The sequence below is a fragment of the Marmota flaviventris genome, chromosome X (assembly GCF_047511675.1).
Source record: "Marmota flaviventris isolate mMarFla1 chromosome X, mMarFla1.hap1, whole genome shotgun sequence".
NCBI classification, from domain to species: Eukaryota; Metazoa; Chordata; class Mammalia; order Rodentia; family Sciuridae; genus Marmota; species Marmota flaviventris.
Window position 1 is genome coordinate 16,976,126 of NC_092518.1, and position 19,798 is coordinate 16,995,923.

Consider the following 19,798-nt stretch of genomic DNA (forward strand, 5'->3'; position numbering starts at 1 on the left):
TAGCCTGAGAGGGCCTATAGGCAGAGCAATTAAAGATTGATAAACTTTAGAAAAAGCCTCTGAGATCACTGACATCTTTGATCACTCAGGGACCATAACTTTAATGGATTCCCTCACAAATATGTATCTAGCATTCCCAAAATTTCTATACTCTTTCTATGACCTTGCATCTTCCATGACAACCAAGTTCCTGGGACTTTGGGAATTTTTACAGACAGGTACAATTCTAAAAAGAAAAACTGCTGGTTGCTGAAAATATTACATAGTTGCGAACCTATCATTGTCCAAACAATTTGATTTTTAAAAAAGGAAAGAAAAAATTAAAAAAAAAACAAATTCCCTTTACTATGATCATAACTTATTAAGAGACAATCTCATAGAAAATGACATTTAAATTGTATAAATGTTATCTAGTGTTGAGGACACATTGCCCCTCTTTTCTGCCCTAGTTTTTCAGTCACTTGCTACACATATGGTTCATCTATGAACTAAGACCCAGGGATACTGGTTCTAGCTCTATGGGCTCATCTTAATGTTTAGTAGGAACTTATATTTACTGTCCATGTTTATTTCGCCCTAGTGTCTCAGTCTGTATTTTCAGAAGTATACCTTGAACCAAAAATTTGAATATAAGTAGTTTATTTGGGATATGTTTTAGTGAACTTTTGGTCACTATGACCAAAATACCTGAAAAGAACAACTTAGAAGAGGAAAAGTCCATTTAGGCTCATGGTTTCAGAGATTCAGTCCTTGGTTGGCTGACTCTATAACTCTGGGCCAAGGTGAGGCAGAATATCATGGCAGAAGAGCACCACAGAGGAAAGCAGCTCAGGATGTGGCAACCAGAAAGCAAAGAGAGAGTTCCATTCAGCAGGAACAAAATATAAACCCCCAAATCATACCCCCAGTGACCTAAATTCAGCCACACATTATCTGCCCATAGTTACCACCCAGTTAATCCATATCAGTGAATTAATCTACTGCTTAGGTTACAACTCTCATAATCTCATTTTGACTCTGAAAATTTTTACATTGTCTCACACATGAACTTTTGAAGGACATTTCATATCTAAAGCATGACAGGAGGTGATCCCAGGAATCACTGGAAATTGATGTGGTAAAATAAAGCAGACAAGGAAAAGAAGCAACTACAATTTACACTGTGAGCAACTGGGTTATATGGGGCTGCTGAGAACTTCTAGGCCTTACTTCAGATATTTATCAATCAACTCCTTATTCATCATCAGTGGGGGACTATCCCCAGGAACATTAAGTCCCTGGTACTATCAGCCTGCTCTTACTGGTGGAGCCTGTTCCTGTAACCAGAGAAAAGTCTTCAAGCAGAGAGATGCAGCTCTTTATGTGAGAGTTTCCTGGCACATAGTGTACTGGGGAGATATGGCCAGGCACCAACAGCAATTGCCACATCAGTTGATTAAGGGTTCTCAAACATACTCATTAATTAACTTCACATTGAGACCATTTCTTTATGTAATGCCAGAACTAAGTGGAGAATTTCTAAGTTTAAAAATAAGAGCATTTCCTGTATTCTCTGGAGTTTCCAAAAGGCATTCTGGACATTTTGTGATCTCTTCTTTAGTAAGGGCTGGACATGTCCAGGAAAATAAGATGAAGAACTAAGGAGGCCTCTAGAGCATAGAAGATGATGGGACTGACTTATGTCAGCTTTTGCCTCCTTGGGCAGTTAGATAGTAGGGAAATACATTTAGGACATGCAGGATTTAGAGAATGTCAGAGAGAGTTTGTCAAAAAAACGTTGGATTTATTTCGCCTTCCTAATAAGTTAAAATTAGTCACCACTGAATAAATCACAAAGTCTCCTGGAACCTCTTCTCATAAGCTTGCCAAGTTATGATGTGTGAGGCTTTGTTGTTTGTGTTTCATTTTAGCTTTGGATTCATATTTGGTTAAAATGCAGCTTTAACCATACAGTCTATGTGTCTGTATCCATATAGACAGCCATATTAAGATATAAGAAACAACAGGGTCAAAATTTGTTAGACTGGATCCTGGAAGAAGTAGTCGTTCCTTCACTTTAAATATACTTGCTGAACCTCTATGATGTCTGTCACTGAGTATAGGATCAAGATTCAAAGACCAGGAAGATATTTTCCTACTCACAGGGAGCTCACATTTCAATAGTTATAAAATCTGGATATAACATGGTAAATAAATTAATTGGACTTCCCATTATTGCTCAATCAAACCTATATTTTGGAAACCAGGAATCCAACTAAAGCATAGGAAAGGGCAAACCTCAGTGTCCAAAGAAAGAGCTTGGATAAGAGGAATACAAATAAGAACACAGGAATGAGTTTAAAACTTGGCTAAAATTTAGCCCCTTGTTTTCGCTGGTCTTCATTAATACTTTTTCCTAATGTTGCTCTACCTACCAAGCCCCAAACAGACTTCAAATGTGGCAAGAACACAAATTCCACAATTTAGACCTAGTTAGTACACTCCATAGCCAGCATACATGAGATCAGCCCTGGGTACCTAATATATTGCCCTCATACTTACTGTGTTTGTTCACCTTATAAGATTCCGGTTTTGTCTCAGTATCATGCTGATATTAAGCACTTCCCTAAACTGCATCCCTTTTAACCAGAACTCTAATTCTTTCCAGATGTCTAAGTATATCCTTCTTTGTAAGAAGGATAGATAATCTTTCCACATGTCTCTCTCTATGTCCTGCACAAGTTCTTGTGAGGTTCTTGGAACCTGTCCTAATTAATCACATTACCATACTTGAATGACTTGGAGTACCAAACAGGAGCCTGGTCCCCTGCTCCTGTTTCCCCATATTGGGATGTCAGTTTTGGCAAGAATAAGAATGAGAGCAACTGGCATTTATTCACACCCACTGTGTTCCAGGTACTAGATTATACACTACTCCATTTAGTCCTCATCCTGAGAGAAAAGTACTCTCACTATCCCCATTTTATAGGAAGAGGAAATAAGGCTTAAAGAAGTTAAGGTGGCATATCTTGTACAAGGAATACCCAAGTCTGGTCATGTTCTAAATGACCAACTTCAACTATTCTGAACCCTTGTTGGGCACGATAGGCAGGGGTAGGAATTATGTTAACCCTTCAGGGAATATGCTCATTAGGAAGTATCAGTTCCTAGCTGCAGGCACACAAGAATCCTGCATTCTACTTTCTTTTACAAGTCCATGCACTACTGATACCCCAAGATGTCTTTTACAGAAGAATTCCATTGATATATTATATTGGATTTTATTTTCAGTTGATTTGACTATTTCTATTAAACAGAAAGTACTCTCAGAATACTAAAATACGAAAGCCTATTAATATATGACAAATTAATTCAGTTGAGTATAGGGTGGGTAAAGCAGATAGCTGCTTCAGATATACTCAATAAAGAGATAAATCTCCAGAAAACAAAAAATAAAAATATCTTCTATTGTACCTGACTGGAGGGTTGTTACCCACATATTTCATTTGATAATAAGAAGAGGTATGAAAAAAAAGAAGAGGTATGAGTTTTCCATTTTCTGATAGTTCTTATAATATTAATTTTAAGCAACTATCTAATCTTAACTCTAGGGATGTTTTAAATTTAGGTCACAAGAAATGTATGAGCAGCATAACCCATTGCCAAGTACAAGTGCAAAGCTTATAATTCATCATGAAATTATTTCTGCCACTTCCTCCTCAGTCACCTTCCTATTTTTTAAAGCTGCATAAAGTTTTGGCAGATTTTGGCATGTAATTATTTTGAAAATAATGTTATTTTGAAATTTATGCTGCTGATACACAGCATACACATTCAAAATGGACATCCCTGGATTAGCTGGCTGCATGGCTTTTAGGCCTAGTGGTAAGGTCTTAGAGGAATTTGTTACTCCTAGGATTCCCACCAATACACAATCTCCTCCACCTCAATTTCCCATATAGTTTTCCATTTCTGGGTTTGAACAACAAAACAGATGATGTATAAACACAAACTCTATCTAAAGGTTGAGTGAAGTACTTGGCTACCTCCTAGGACATGAATGAAATCACGAGATTAGAATTTAATCGAGGTTTGTCTTTCTGTTAATTTTTTTCTTGAACTGTGACCACTTTTAGTTGCTGCATGAAAATTACACAGAATAATAGGTTTCATTCTGGCATATTTATAAATGTATATAACTTACTTTGATCAATTTCATTCCCCAGTATCTCCTCTTGCCCTCCCCTCTGCACCTCCCTTGACCCTCTACCTCTACCCTACTGGCCTCCCTTCTATTTTCATGAGATCCTTTTCCCCCATTTTCTCTCTAGTTTCCCCAAATGAAAGAAAACATACAACCCTTGGACTGCTTAGTATGTTCTCAATTCCATCCATTTTCCTGCAAATGACATAATTTTATTCTTCCTTGTGACTGAATAAAACATTTTCTGTTTTAGAAAAATAGGTAGTATATATTTACTAATATCTCTATTTGATACTTAAAATTCTAAATACAACCAATTTTTGAAAAGAGAATTTATATAATTACCACTGATTATTCAGTTTGAGGTGATGAAACTCTAGTGTATACAATGATCTGTAAGATCATATTCTGCTTTATCTCCCTATTACATGTCATTCTATCCTCTTTAGGGATATCTAAGAAGATGAGAGCAACCTGACCTTTTCAGGACACTAGGGAAAAACAGCAACACACAAAGTAAACTATCATTAGATTAGGGGATCAAAGGGAGTAATATGGAATGAAACAAGGATTTAAACATGAGAGTAAGAAGACTTGGCTTTGTGGTAGAAACATGAACTCACCACCCCTGCTACACAGTTACATATACACTTTCTCTCTCTCTCTCTCTCTCTCTCTCTCTCTCTCTCTCTCTCTCTCTCTCTCCCTTCCTTTCCTCTATCCCTCCCTCCCAACAGCTGTCTGAGCAGACTTTAAGGCATATTCCTACCTCCCTACAAGAATGAAGCAACAATCTATCTTCTGTGTTCTTATCTGGCTGTACTGACAATACTTAGAAATATTATCATGCAAAACCCTAACTCCAATCCTACAGATGCTTCAATTTATGATTTATTAATACAAACAAGATATCTTAGTATTGTTCTTCCCTCTTCTCTACTAACCATCCTCAACACCAAGCAAGTTATATAAGCATTAAATAAAGTACTCATATCACCCTTCCACTCTTAAAATTGTTAACTGCAACAATGAATACAATATATAAATCTTCAGATTTTTTTAAATGACCTCCACACAATTTTCCCTCACCATATTATTAACACTATATATGTAAACACACACACACACATATGTATATACTCACACATTTCCACCCTCTTGAACACACACACAACAGGCTCACAAACACATATATATTCATACCTACACTTTCTGCCTCCCACGCAAACTGAAAACAGGTGCAGCAATTGTCAGTGAAGTAGCAATTTATCTGACAGAATTTGGCCTTTCTTAGATTTGGGCTCCAGAAACATCAGAAAGAAAATGTGATGTAATAGTAAGTAAAGGAGCATTTAGGGCTAAGGAAGTGTTACTATAAAAATTAGAAAGACATGTGCATGTATTGCATGGATTATAGTTTGGGACCTCCTATAATCAGAAACTGAGACAAGGATTTGAGAGCAGATAGATGATTTGGGAGGAAAACAGAAATGAGTGGGGAAAGGAAGGAAGCCAATAAAGAGTACATGAATGAACAATTTTACCCTGTAAGAAAATGGAGCTTTAACCCTCCAGGAAAATCTGGCAGTCAACATAAGACACACAAGTTAGAATTATCACCCCCAATTCAGGGGTTAAAGAAATGGGGATTTACAACCCAGCTCTCTTTAGTCATCCCATGATACATTTTATGATCTGCTACATTTGGGCAAATGAGACCCTGGAGGCCAGAGAGAACCTTCAGATCAATAAATGTGGGAGTTGGCAAGTTACATGAAATGATGAGGGACACAAATGACATCTGCTACAGCAAATGTCTGCTTCTGTGTATATTTTAGTATGTTCTAGCATTGTGTGTTTTAGTATAGCTATGTGAGCAAAAATGCTTTTATAAATGTGGCACAAGACACTCTGTACTATAGACAAAAGAGTACGCCAACAATGAAATGAGAAAGACTCTCCAAATGGCAAGGGAAAAACCTATTGAAAAGAAAAACAGAGTGACTAAATTGTACATCATATACACCAGATGTTGGCTTAAAATGCCACAATGATAAAACGCTTCTGCAGTAGACAGAAATAGCATTAGTTCATTCCAACCATGAAAATTAGGAAGAAAAACAAGCCAGAGTCACCTAGAAATGACAGTTTCTGGATATTAAATATCTCAACAAAAATGTCAATCCTTACAATCCAGAAATATCCTTTCAATGGATGAAGATGTTTAGAGACATTATTAAATAAATTCTACGAAATAAAATTTCCCAGTGGTCTTTGATAGAAAAAAAATGATCTACATAAAAGACAGAGTAAAATATCAGAGCAATTAGGGATGCTTGGTAATTTTACAAACAGACACAAACTTCCAGAGAAAAGTCTAAAAGTTTACACTAGGCAGAGGGTTGTGGCTCAGTGGTAGAGCACTTGCCTAGCATGTGTGAGGCACTGGGTTCAATCCTCAGCATCATATAAAAATAAATAAAGGTTTTTGTGTCCATCTACAACTAAAAATATTTTTTAAAAAGTTTGTACTAGATAATATTCAAGTCGGAAAATAGTTCACTGGCTGTTCCAGAAACTGACATGTGGCTAATAAAGGAGAGACAAGCCAATTACACAAGAGTTTCTGGTATATTACACAAAAAAGTCACTGGTCCTCCCTATCCCATTACTACAACCTTGCCTGCAATGTGTCTTTGTAACTGCCTACGAAGGGGTAGAGTCTAGGTCTCCACCACCAGAATCTATGCTGGTTCTTGCCAATGGAACAGAAGCCTTATTTAACACAAGCAGAAGCCTGTAAGATAATGAGGAAAGCAGAAAACAGTTTCCTTCCCTTTTTTACCCTTCTCCAAACTGCTATATATATGACATGACCTGAAATATACATTGAGCTTGACTCACACCAGATGAACTGCTTGGCAGATGGTGGTTGTTATAAGTGACTAATATTTGGGGTAAGTTTTTCACGCAGCAAATATTTACTGTCTCAAGAATTTGATAGGCCTTCAGAATCAACAAATATTACAAATATTTCTTGATTGTTTACCATAGCCTATCACTGTTCTAGATTCAAGGATTACATAAATAATAAAGAGTCAAAGTATATACTCTTGTGAAGCTTGCATTCAGATGTGAAGAAAATAATAATATAAGCAAATAACACAATAAGAATAGAATGCACTAAATAGTAATAAGTGCTAAGAAAGAAAAAGTAGATAAGGGGGTTAGCAAATGACAGAAGTCATGGGGCACTGTTTCACGTAAGAGATGGGAAAGACTCTCTGTGGACCTGACACTTGCTCTGGCCTCCAGCTAGCTCTCCTCTCCACTCCCACTTCTCTTCCTGTAGCTAACTTCATTCTAGTCACACCACCTTCTCTTGTAACCATCCAAGCACACTGTTATTTCAGGGTCTCTGCACTCATTGTTGCCTCCACTTCATTCATGGGAGTATATTAAAAAAAAAAAACCTCTTAGTGAATAGCTTTACTATTGCCTGAGATGGGAAAAACTAGGAGAGAAGTAAAAACTAAAACTGGTTTCCACTTTTAGAATCTAAGCTAAAGGGACCTGGAAAGGTGAAGGGGAGCAAGGTAGAACCCCTCCTTAAATCTGAAAAAAAAAAAACATGGAGCAGTATCTACTTAGACAGGAAATAAAGACATTATAAAATGACTGCATTCCCTAACATGACTATACTGGACATTTTTAGTATATACAGACTCTCAGAATAAATGGATCTTGAACTAGAAGTGGATTCTCTTGAGCAAAGGAATCTGATACACAATTCATACTACAGATTTAGTCTCTATTTAAGCATTTGATTGCCAAGGTTTTTCCTTTGCAAGGTTCCCAATGACATTGCTTACAACCTTCAGTTGTTGCAAAATTTAGGGAAGGGGATAAGGTTCTTTATATGTCTGGCTCCAACAGGTAGTGTTGTTATCCCATTATTCCAAATAAGAAAACCCAGTCTTAGAAAGTTTTCATAGTAAATTTGTAAGATTCCAAGTCAAATTTCTCATTCTAATTATACTATGGTAAATTCCCTCAGTGGACCTCTTAATAAAGTCCTATATTGGCTAAACAATTCAAAATAAGCCCACATCCAGTTCTTTTACAATTTGAGAATATTCTGATGTCTTATCTACATGGTCTTGCTTTTACAGGTTGAATGTCTCCAGTTCCTTTAACGCTTCCTCAGGTGACATGGTGTGCATTAATTTTTTTAAAAGGTGAAATTCACCTGTGGTATATTCACATATGCACAAAATAACATTTGGTCAGGTTCATTCCATCATTCCTGTATTTCCCATCCCTCTTCCCTCCCCCCTTAATCCCCTTTTACTATTCCACTGATCTCTCTTCCATTTTCATGGAATTCACCCTTATTATGTTTCTCCACCCCTTATTTTGGTCTAGTTTTTGCATATCAGAAAACATTCTACATTTAACTTTCTTGGTCTGGCTTATTTCACTCAGAATGATGTTCTCCAGTTCCATCCATTTACCAGCAAATAATTTCATTCTTCTTTATGACTGAGAAATAATCTATTGTGTATGTGTGTATGTATGTGTGTGTGTGTATGTGTGTGTATATATATATATATATATATATATCACATTTTCTGTATCCAGTTGTCTCTGTATGGGCACCTAGGCTTGGTTATAGTGAATTTCACTGCTTTAAACATTGATGTGGCTGTATCTCTATAGTATTCTGATTTTTAGATCTTTGGAATATATACTAAGGAGTGAGATAACTGGGTCATATGGTGGTTCCATTCTTAGTTTTCTTGAGGAATCACCACACGGCTTTCCAGAGTAGTTGTACTAATTTGCAGTCCCACAAACAATGTATGAGTATACATTTTCCCCCACATCCTTACCAATATTTATTATTATTTATATTCTTAATAATTACTATTCTGACTAGAATGAGATAAAATCTCAGAGTAGTTTTGATTTTCATTTCCCTGATTACTAGAGAGGTTGAACATTTTTCATATATTTTTTGGCCATTTGAATTTCTTCTTTTGAGAAGTATCGTTTTTTTGTTTTTTTTCTTTTGCCTGGTATCCATATCTTTTACTTTTACTCAATGATATTTTCTTACCAGCAAAGGTCCTAGTCTTGTACGCTCATCTTGAATGAAAGTGGATATAAACCCCACTTATTCTGGTTATTAGTTTTCCATTTTGGAATTCAAGATGAGAATAACATCATTTCCTACACCATAGTCAGTGATTCATATTATGTTGAAAGTAAAAATTGAAGGTCTTTCATCCTAAACTTTATTCCCTGTTATCTCTGCCTATCTCATATGATCTATCTATCTATCTATCTATCTATCTATCTATCTATCTATCTATCTAAATGTGACTTGGTTTAGATTTCCTTAGGAATAGACTCTGTGATGAAGATGCAAGTATAAATGGTTCCTGTTATGAATGGTTATCCCAGCAACCTTGGTAATGGAATGAGGAAATGAAGCAGGAAAGGGAACATATCTAATAAAGTATTATCAATCAAGGTGCCACTGCCAGCTACTGAAGCACAATCCCTTGAGAGAACTGTGAGAGCCTATGCAAAACAAACCTCCGAGTTATGCCAACTGAGCAGCAGGGAACTGGTTATTTGTCTACCAATAACCCATAAAGTGATAAACATATCCTTATGCTTTTAACTTTCCCCTGACAAAAAAGGTCCACAAGGGCAAGTAAAAATCAGTAAATCATTTCATCCAGGCCATATTAATCATATGTGTTGAAATGTTATTAAATATAGTCATCTCTCAGTGTCCACAGGGGATTGGTTCCAGGATCCCTTAGATATCAAAATCTGTGGATGTTTGAGTCCTTTATATAAAATGGTATAGTATTTGAATTTAACTTACATACATAAGCATCTCATTAAATCACATATAATAATCTATAGAATACTTATATCTAATACAATGTAAATCCTATGAAAATAATTGCTATACTATTTTTCTCATTGAGTTGATCTTCAGGTGCTGAGCCTTCAAATATGGAAGGCTAACTGAAAATACAAATCTGTTATCCATTAAGCAGGACCCCAAACCCCCTATCTTATGGATAGGTATGGTATCCAAAAATAACAAAACCACTTTTTAAAAATAGGTTTTCTTCAAAATAATTTATAGTTCAGGACCAATACTCACCAACAAAATAATTCTCCCATCTTAAGACAAGTATGTATAGTGGTCTTATTTCATAAGGATGTATATTCCTATTAATAACTCTTCACTGAGAGATCATTGCCATAATAACCCTAGGAGGGAAAAGCTCCACTCTCACTTTTGTGTCACACTCCTTCTAATTTTCATTGATGTATTTGTCTACATTACACACATCAGAATATTAGACAGATTTCATCATGTAATGTGCTGTTAGGTTTTTGTTGTTTTCCATGTTGGGGATTGAATCCAGAGTCTCACATATGCTAGGCAAGCACTCTACCTTTGAGCTATGTCCCCATTTCCAAGTTTTGATTTCAATAAACTGTGAGTCTCAGTGAAAACAAAGACTTGAAAGTATCAAATCTCCATGAGGTTTTTTTTGTGGTTTAGTTTCCTACTTTAATGTACAAACTTATTCCTAGAGCAACACATTTCTTGGTTCCTTTAGAATATTTTTATTATTAACTTTTTATTATCTTCTTTGTAACAAGGGTAAAACTATTGGGCTATTATAGCCCTAAATATGATTGTTCAATATATATATATATATATATATATATATATATATATATATATATATATTTTTTTTTTTTTTTTCATGTTCAAAATACTGAGGGTTCCTCCCTACCCCATAATGTCCAGAGAAGAACACAGTAGGGAGTTGGAAGGAAGCTTATCAACATAAACTAATATAACCCTCAGCAACCTAATTTTTATCAAACTGTTCAGTTAGATGCTTTCCTTTCAGATATAGGAATGCATGGTATCAGCATGCTGCTTCCCTTCACCAATATGTGACTGATACCTCAAATCAATCAGAGTCTTTATAATTAATCTTTCTCAATTCTCCCCTACAGATGGTTATGATCAAAGTGGGCACTGAGATTAAATCATCACATCCCTGGATGTTTTGGCAGTATGATGCAATATCTAGACATGTTTCTCATCTGGCAATTTATATTCACTTCAAAGCTAAATGTGCTCAGTTCATAAAGTCAAAGTAATAGGTCCATATAACCCTCAAGTGCTTCATCTAGTTAGAAAAATGTGAACTCAAAATTGTAAAGGTCTTCGGTAATGTGCTCAGTTTCATGTATCTCAAAAAGTGGAAAAAAAAATGTAGAAAACAACTACAGTCCCATGGTTTATAGGGGACAAGTTACTCTTAGACTATGGGCGTGACTTTCCTCTAATGCAAGTGTAAGCACAAAGTCACCATAAATAATGATTTTCAGAGAATGAGTCATGAAAATGAACAATTCACCTTGAAATTACTGGGCAAAGCATGCTGCTCTTCCACAAAACAATTAAATGAGACTTATTCTAGAGTGTGGCTACAGATGACAAAATTTTCTTAATTCTATCTGTGTCCCTCCTTAAAGATAGGAAAAATTAATTTGGTCCCCTGTTCCTTGAATGATATGTACTTGTATTTCTAACATGGATTCACATCCTATAATCCTTAGCAGTCTTGATCTGGAAACTTCAAGCAGCCTGTCTCAATGTTTTATAAAGGAGCTCTCTGCTCACCCACCACACTTCAGAGGTCCACTCTGCCTTAATTCCCACTGCTATCTATCAGCTAACATTGTCAAGAGTCAGGCATATATGCCGAGAAAATTATACTCTTCTGGCCATTTTATTCCCCCTATTTCTGCCCAAAAGGTTTTCTTTGCAGCAACATGTCATTAAATCAAAACTGTTTATTGTCTAGAATCTCTATATCCATCTATAGCTTCAATTTTTTTCCCATGGATAAGATCTAAACCAGTAATTCCCAACCTTTTTCAGGCAATCCTAACAGTCCAGTCGACTTACTGATAGTGTGTAACCATGTGTTTTTCATTTCAGGAATGACACTTCCCATCGCAGACTAAACTTGCAATTATTACACTGGCCTGTATATTTCTGCTTCCCTCGGAAATTTCATTTTCCATTTCTGACATTGGTTGTGCTCTTATCAATTCTAGTAAGAGTCTTCTCATGTAGTTCTGAAAAAATGACTCCAAGTTTCAGTTGACTACAGGAACACAGTGAATACAAATTTCCTAATACCCCAAAGATCAGGGGCTTTTGCTTCTCCCTCAACTTTATCTGTAACTACAGATATCACAATTTTTATTTTGATTATACATAGTCAGACACTGTTCTTTAGGGGGGGATTGTTGTTTGGTTTGATCATTCAGAACATTAGAATCAACTGCAATTGTCACTGGTATCAGAACAGAGCATGGAGCCTAGTCTTCCTTGAGCTCATATTGTGATTACAAAGGAATGATTTACAAAATGCCTGATGCCACCACTCTTGACCTCAGTTAGGGCAGAGATCCACTGGGATGGGTGTGTGTTCTTTACCTCTGTCATTAGAAAGAGGGTACAATCAGAGAGGGCTGCTATCTGAAAGGGATCAGTCAGCTAATGGAGTCAGAAGTGTCAACCAATAATGAGTGGTCAATAAAACCATGATTGAGAACCATCTGGAATGGAGGAAGTTAGTGCATATCAAGAAAAGCTGTAATTACAAGGAAATAGGAGAAAAAAGTGGATCTGGATTTATTCCACATAGAGCACTGTACTTGAAAGTCATTTGTATGAACTTGCAGGCTCACTTTTCAGTGGAAAAACTAGATGTGTTGACAGACAAGGGAAGGAGGTCAAGAATAATGGACAATGTAATTAACAATGTCTGATTTATAAAACAAGTGATGAAACCAAAAACATATGCACTAATAATAAATAAAACGTGTGGTAAATCTGGTTTCAACTCTAGTTTTGCCTCCAAAAGGAAAGGTGAAAACCTTGGCCAGTGCAACCTTACCCCTTCTCTTCTCTCAGTGCCTTCATCTAGGATCTCACTACTTCTCTTCTATGTCTTTTGTTTATTTACATGCCAGTTTGGAGTGGTCTCAGCTTTGTGAGATTGATAATTAACCAATTCCACAAAACTCTCAGCCTGTCATCAATAGTCTAAAATTTAATAGCTCCTGCCATTTCCAATTAGCTCCAACTTAGCTCTGTGCTGTGTTGAATATAAGCAGATTTTCTCTCTTCCTGTATTCCTTGGAAACACAGATTCTAATAACCTTAGTTATCTTAGAATGGTTCCTCTCTCTGAACAGCAGTGTAGGAGATGGACTTAGAATTGCTCTAAATTTCTGAAAGGTAGAACAACATTCTAGCATGTGTTTTATTCAAAAGAACCCTAGTCCCAAAGTCACTATATCTAATTTTCTTGTCACACAAAAATTTTCTCAGCTACAGTAAAGTTTGTAATTTAGTCACTTTATACAAGATCATGTGTATACTAGAGTAAAATGAATCCTATTTTCTGGAAGAAGAAGAAAAATAAAATTAGAAAATGGTCTCATGGCATTCAGTCCCCATCTCCAGGATCAGCAAACTGTGGAATTTATGATTCATTTTGTCTTCTGAACACTCACTGTGGGATTCTCGGGATCACTGAAGTAGGTGCTAGGAAAGGGTGATGATAGAGAAATTGGGAATATTTCTGAGTTAATTTCTCATCTCAATGGACAGACAGTACTAACAAACCCCCACATTTTGTCCAAGAAAAACATACAAGCCCTGTAAGTTATTTATTATTTCTCCTTCAGCATCAAACCCAACCTTCTGTATAATGGTTTATGATGTGGGGGCTGAGACTCTGACATTCACATTCATGTTTTGTTGATTGGAGCCTTACAAGGGTCTACTGGAGACTGCAAAAAAAAAAAAAAAAAAAAAAAAAAAAGGAGGGATTATCTCCTTCCTGTCTGCTTTCTGTGAGGATTTCTCTACCAATACTTCTTCACCACTGCAGTAGCTGTGCCATCCCATGATAGATGCTGAATGCAGTTTGCAAGTTTTTCTAATCCTATAGAACCAGCTTCATTACACTCCCTTTATAAACACCAGAACCAATCTTCCTTAGAGGTCTGGGCTTCCCCTCCATGGAGATCCTCCTTTGAGTGACTAAGTTTTAAGAATAAGTATTAAGAATTCCAACCTCTTCCTTTTGTTTTCCTAGAATCAGGGATGGGAGCTGCTACTTGTAGTTTTTCCTTTAGTGATTCCTTAGTGTTTTCTTTATATCTTGTTAACAATTCTTTATACCTACATACAGATTTTTCCTCTTAAAATAACTAAAGAGATTTATGCATCCTCACTGAACCCTGACTGATACAAAATCCCAAGTGTACCCAGCTTTTATGATGCAACAGGTTTTTAGAAACCTTCTGGAACAGTCAGATTGCTACAAAAAAAAAATGCCACTAAGTTCACATGCAGGTGAATTTTCCCTTGTCTAGCCAAATGCAACATCTTTAGCAATTTCAGGGTGAGTATACATAGTCATGAGATTTACAAAGACAGTAACTTATAGCATGTGGTGATATACAAAAACTCAAAACTATGTATACAAATATGGGACTTCATGCCAGTTAGTTCCCAATTGACATCCCAGTGCTCCACAGAAGACACAAAAGGTTTTCAACTTGTCTTTAATATGAACATGCCGGATGGTGTTACTAGGAGGCTCCTGGACCTGTAGCCGTTTCCTGGATCCCACAGGCATGCCCATTCCCTATTTTTGTATTTTAGTTCCACGACTCAGTTTGCTTTACCTGTTGGCTTGAGACCTAAAATAATTTGCCAGCTTTCTTTCCTGGAAAACTCGATCCTGTTTTTTGTTTTTTTCTAGTTTGTTATATATGGCAGCAAAATGCATTATAATTCATATTACACATATATAGCACATTTTTCATATCTCTGATTGTATATGAAGTATATTCACACCATTCATGTCTTCATAAATGTACTGAGGGTAATGATACCCAACGCATTCCATCATATTTTTCACCCTAATGCCCTCTCCCTTCCCCTCACACCGCTTTGCTCTATCTAGAGTTCTTCTAATCCTCCCATGATACCCCTCCCAACCTCACTATGAATCAGCCTCATTATATCAGAGAAAACATTCAGCATTTGTTTTTTTGGGATTGGGTAACTACACTTAGCATTATATTCTCCAACTCCATCCATTTACCTGCAAATGCCATGATTTTATTCTCTTTAATTGCCAAGTAATATTCCATTATGTATATATACCACTTTTTTTTTTACCCATGCATCTACTAAAGGGCATCTAGTTTGGCCACACAATTTAGCTCTTGTGAATTGTGCTGCTATAAACATTGATGTGGCTGTGTCCCTGTAGTATGCTGTTTTTAAGTCCTTTCTGTATGGACCAGAGTGGGATAGTTGGGTCAAATGGTGATTCTATTTTCAGCTTTCCAAGAAATCTCCATACTGCTTTCCATATTGGCTGCACCAATTACAGTCCCACCAGCAGTGTATGAGTGTACCTTTTCTCCCACATCCTTACTGTTGTTTGTCTTCATAATAGCTGCCATTCTGACTGGAGTGAGATGAAATCTCAGAGTAGTTTAATTTGCATTTTTCTAATTGCTAGGGATGTTGAACATTTTTTCATATATTTGTTGAGTGATTGTATGTCCTCTTCTGAGAGGTATCTGTTCAGTTCCTTGGCCAATTTATTATGGGCTATTTGTTTTTTTTGGTGCTTAGCTTTTTGAGTTCTTTATATACCCTAGAGATTAGTGCTCTATCTGATGTGCAAGTGGTAAAAATTTGCTCCCAAGATGTAGGCTCTCTATTCACCTCACTGATTGTTTCTTTTGCCAAGAAGAAGAAGCTTTCTAGTTTGAATCCATCGCATTTATTGATTCTTATTTTAGGTGTAGATGGACACAACACAATGCCTTTTATTTTTATGTGATGCTGAGGATCGAACCTGGGTCCCGCCCATGCTAGGCGAGCCCTCTACCGCTGAGCCACAATCCCAGCCCTCATTTATTGATTCTTGATTTTAATTCTTGTGCTATAGGAGTCTTATTAATGAAGTTGGGTCCTAATCCAACATAATGGAGATTTGGGCCTACTTTTCCTTATAATAGGTGCAGTTTCTCTGGTTTAATTCCTAGGTCTTTGATCCACTTTGAGTTGAGTTTTCTGCATGGTGAGAGATAGGGGTATAATTTCATTTTGTTGCATATGGATTTCCAGTTTCCAGCATCATTTGTTGAAGAGGTTGTCTTTTCTCCAATGCATGTTTTTGGTGCCTTTATCTAATATAAGATAAGTTAGGATAATTGTGATTATGTGGGTTAGTATCTGTGTCCTCTATTCTGTAACATTGGTCTACCAGTCTATTTTGGCACCAATACCATGCTGTTTTTATTACTATTGCTCTGTAGTATAGTTTAAGGTCTGGTACAGAGATGCCACCTGCTTCACTCTTCTTGCTAAGGATTGCTGTAGCTATTCTGGTTCTCTTATTTTTCCAGATGAATTTCATGACTGCTTTTTCTATTTATATGAGGAATGTCATTGGGATTTTGATTGGAATTGCATTAAATCTGTATAGTGCTTTTGGTAGTGTGGTCATTTTGAAATTTTTGCATTTTGAGAATGTAGTATCTGTTGTGATATTTCCTTTTTCATCACTTATGTTAGTTATTTCAGTTTTATCCTCTTTGTAGCATGGCTAAAGGTTATTTTTTCAAAGAACCAACTTTTTGTCATTTTTTTCAATTATTTCTTTTGTTTCAATTTCATTGATTTCTGCTCTGATTTTAATAATTTCCTGTCTTCTACTGCTTTGGGTATTGATTTGTTCTTTTTCTAGGGCTTGAGATATAGTGTTAGATAATTTATTTGTTGATTTTTTCTTCTTTTAAGGAAAAAACTCCATGCAATTAACTTTTTTCTTAGTACTGCCTTCATAGTGTCCAAGATATTTTGATATGTTGTATCAGTGTTCTCATCTGCCTCTAAGAATTTTTTAATCTCCTCCTTGATGTGTTTTGTAATCCATTGTTCATTCAGTAGCATATTAGTTAGTTAGTCTCCAGGTGTTCGAGTAGTTTTTATTTTAGCATTGATTTCTAATTTCATTCCATTGTGATCTGATATAATTCAGGGTCGTATCTCTATTTCCTATATTTGTTAAGAGTTGCTTTGTGGCATAATATATGGTTTATTTTAGAGAAGGATCCATGTGCTGCTGAGAAGAAAGTGCATTCACTTGTTGAAGGATGAAGTATTCCATATATGTCAGTTAAGTCTAAGTTATTTATTGTATTATTGAGTTCTATAGTTTCTTTATTCAGCTTTTGTTTGGAAGATCTATCCAGTGGTGAAAGAGGTATTAAAGTTACCTAGAATTATTGTGCTGTGGTCTATTTGACTGTTGATTTTGAGGAGTTTGTTTGATGAACATAGATGCTCCATTGTTTGGGGGATATATATTTATAATTATTATGTCTTGTTGGTGTATGGTTCCCTTGAGCAGTATGTAGTGTCCTTATTTGTCCCTTTTGATAAACTTCAGCTTGAAGTCTACTTTATTTGATATGAGGATGGAAACCCCTGCTTGCTTCCATAGTCCATGTGAATGGTATGTTTTTTCCTAACCTTTCACCTTCAGTCTTTGTATGTCTTTTCCTATGAGATGAATCTCTTGGAGGTAGCAAATTGTTGGGTCTTTTTTCCTTAATCTAATCAGCTAGCCTATGTCTTTGGATTGTGGGTTTAGGCCATTAACATTCAGGGTTGTTATTGAGACATGATTTGTATTCCCAGCCATTTTTGTTATTTAACTTGACTTGTTTTTTCTCTTGATTAGCTTTTCCTTTAGTGTAATAACTCCCTCTGCTGATTTTCATTGTTATTTTTCATTCCCTCTTCACAGAATATTTTGCCAAGGATCTTCTGTGGTGCAGGTTTTCCAGCTGTAAATTCCTTTAACTCTTGTTTATCATGGAAGTTTTTTATTTCATCATCAAATGTAAAGCTTAATTTTTCTGGGTACAAAATTCTTGGTTGGCATGCATTTTATTTCAGAGCTTTATATATGTTTTTCCAGGATCTTCTAGCTTTCAGGGTCTGGGTTGAAAAATCTGCACATAACATAATTATTTTCCCCCTATATGTAATCTGATTCCTTTCTCTTGTGGCTTTTAATAGTCTCTCCTTATTCTGTATGTAAGGAATTTTCATTATAATGTGCCTTGGTGTGGATCTCTTGTGATTTTTATACATTTGGTGTCTTGTAAGCCTCTTAAATTTGATTTTCCAATTCATTCTTCATGTTTGGAAATTTTTATGATATTATTTCTTTGAAAAGATTGTTCATTCCTTTGGTTTGGAACTCTATGCCTTCCTTTATCCTGATAACTCTTAAATATGGTATTTTTATGGTATCCTATATTTCTTGAATATTCTGCTCATGGTTTCTTACCATTTTCACTGTGTGGTATACATTCTTTTCAAGATTATATATTTTGTCTTCATTGTCTGAGGTCCTGTCTTCCAAGTGGTCTAATCTGTTGGTGATTGTTTCAGTTGAGCTTTTAATTTGGTTTATTGTTTCTTTCATTTCAAGATTTCTGTTTGGTTTTCTTTAGAATCTCTATCTCCCTATTAAAGTAATCTTTTGCTTCCTGTATTTGCTTATGTAGCTCTTTGTCAAAATGATCTTTTGCTGTCTGTATTTTCTCTCTTTTATCATCCTTTAATTCACAGAACATTTTAATTATGTACATCCTGAATTCCTTCTCTGTGTTTCATCCTCTGTGCTTGCCTTGCATTCTAATAATGTGGTATCTTGATTTGTTTGAGACAATATTTTCCCTTGTCTTTTCATGTTGCTTGTATGTCTTCCTTTCAAGCTCTGTGGATCTGAGGTGTTACCATTTTTTACCCTATAGACTTATAGTGCCCCTATAGGGTTCCAATACCTTACCTGGCTATCCAGTGTTCCAAACTGGTAGTTACTCTGTCTAAAGATGATGATGGAGGTGACCCAAGATGGAGGCAGCTGCTTTCAGAGATAGGGTGTTGGGTCAGGCAGGGAGAGCCGGGCGATGGTGTTGGAGGATGAGTTCAGAGACTGAGTCTGTGCTGTGCAGCATGTGGCTGTGGCTGTTTTCAGAGCCTGTGTAAAGTTCCCCAGTGCAGGTGGGCTACAGCATGCAGGGAACTATGTCCAATTGCTGTAGAGTCCCAAGATGGATGTGACCAGGGGAGCCTCATGTTAGTAGATGGGGGTCCATATGGGAATGGCGGCCAGAATCCTGTGCATGGGTAGTAGCTGAGTATCTTTGTGGGAGCAATGTCTGGGAATTCTCTCCTGGTGCTGATGCCAGTGGTCCTGCTGAGGCACCTGTGTGGGCAAGTAGTCAGGAGTCCTTTTGTAAAGCCGAGGCCTGGGCCACACAGGAGGCCATGATTCCTGTGCGGGATCAGCTGTGGAGGGGTCCTCTATTGTTCTTAGCATAGCAGTATTCCCACTATTTGAGACCTGGGTCATGGAGCAACACAGAATGCTG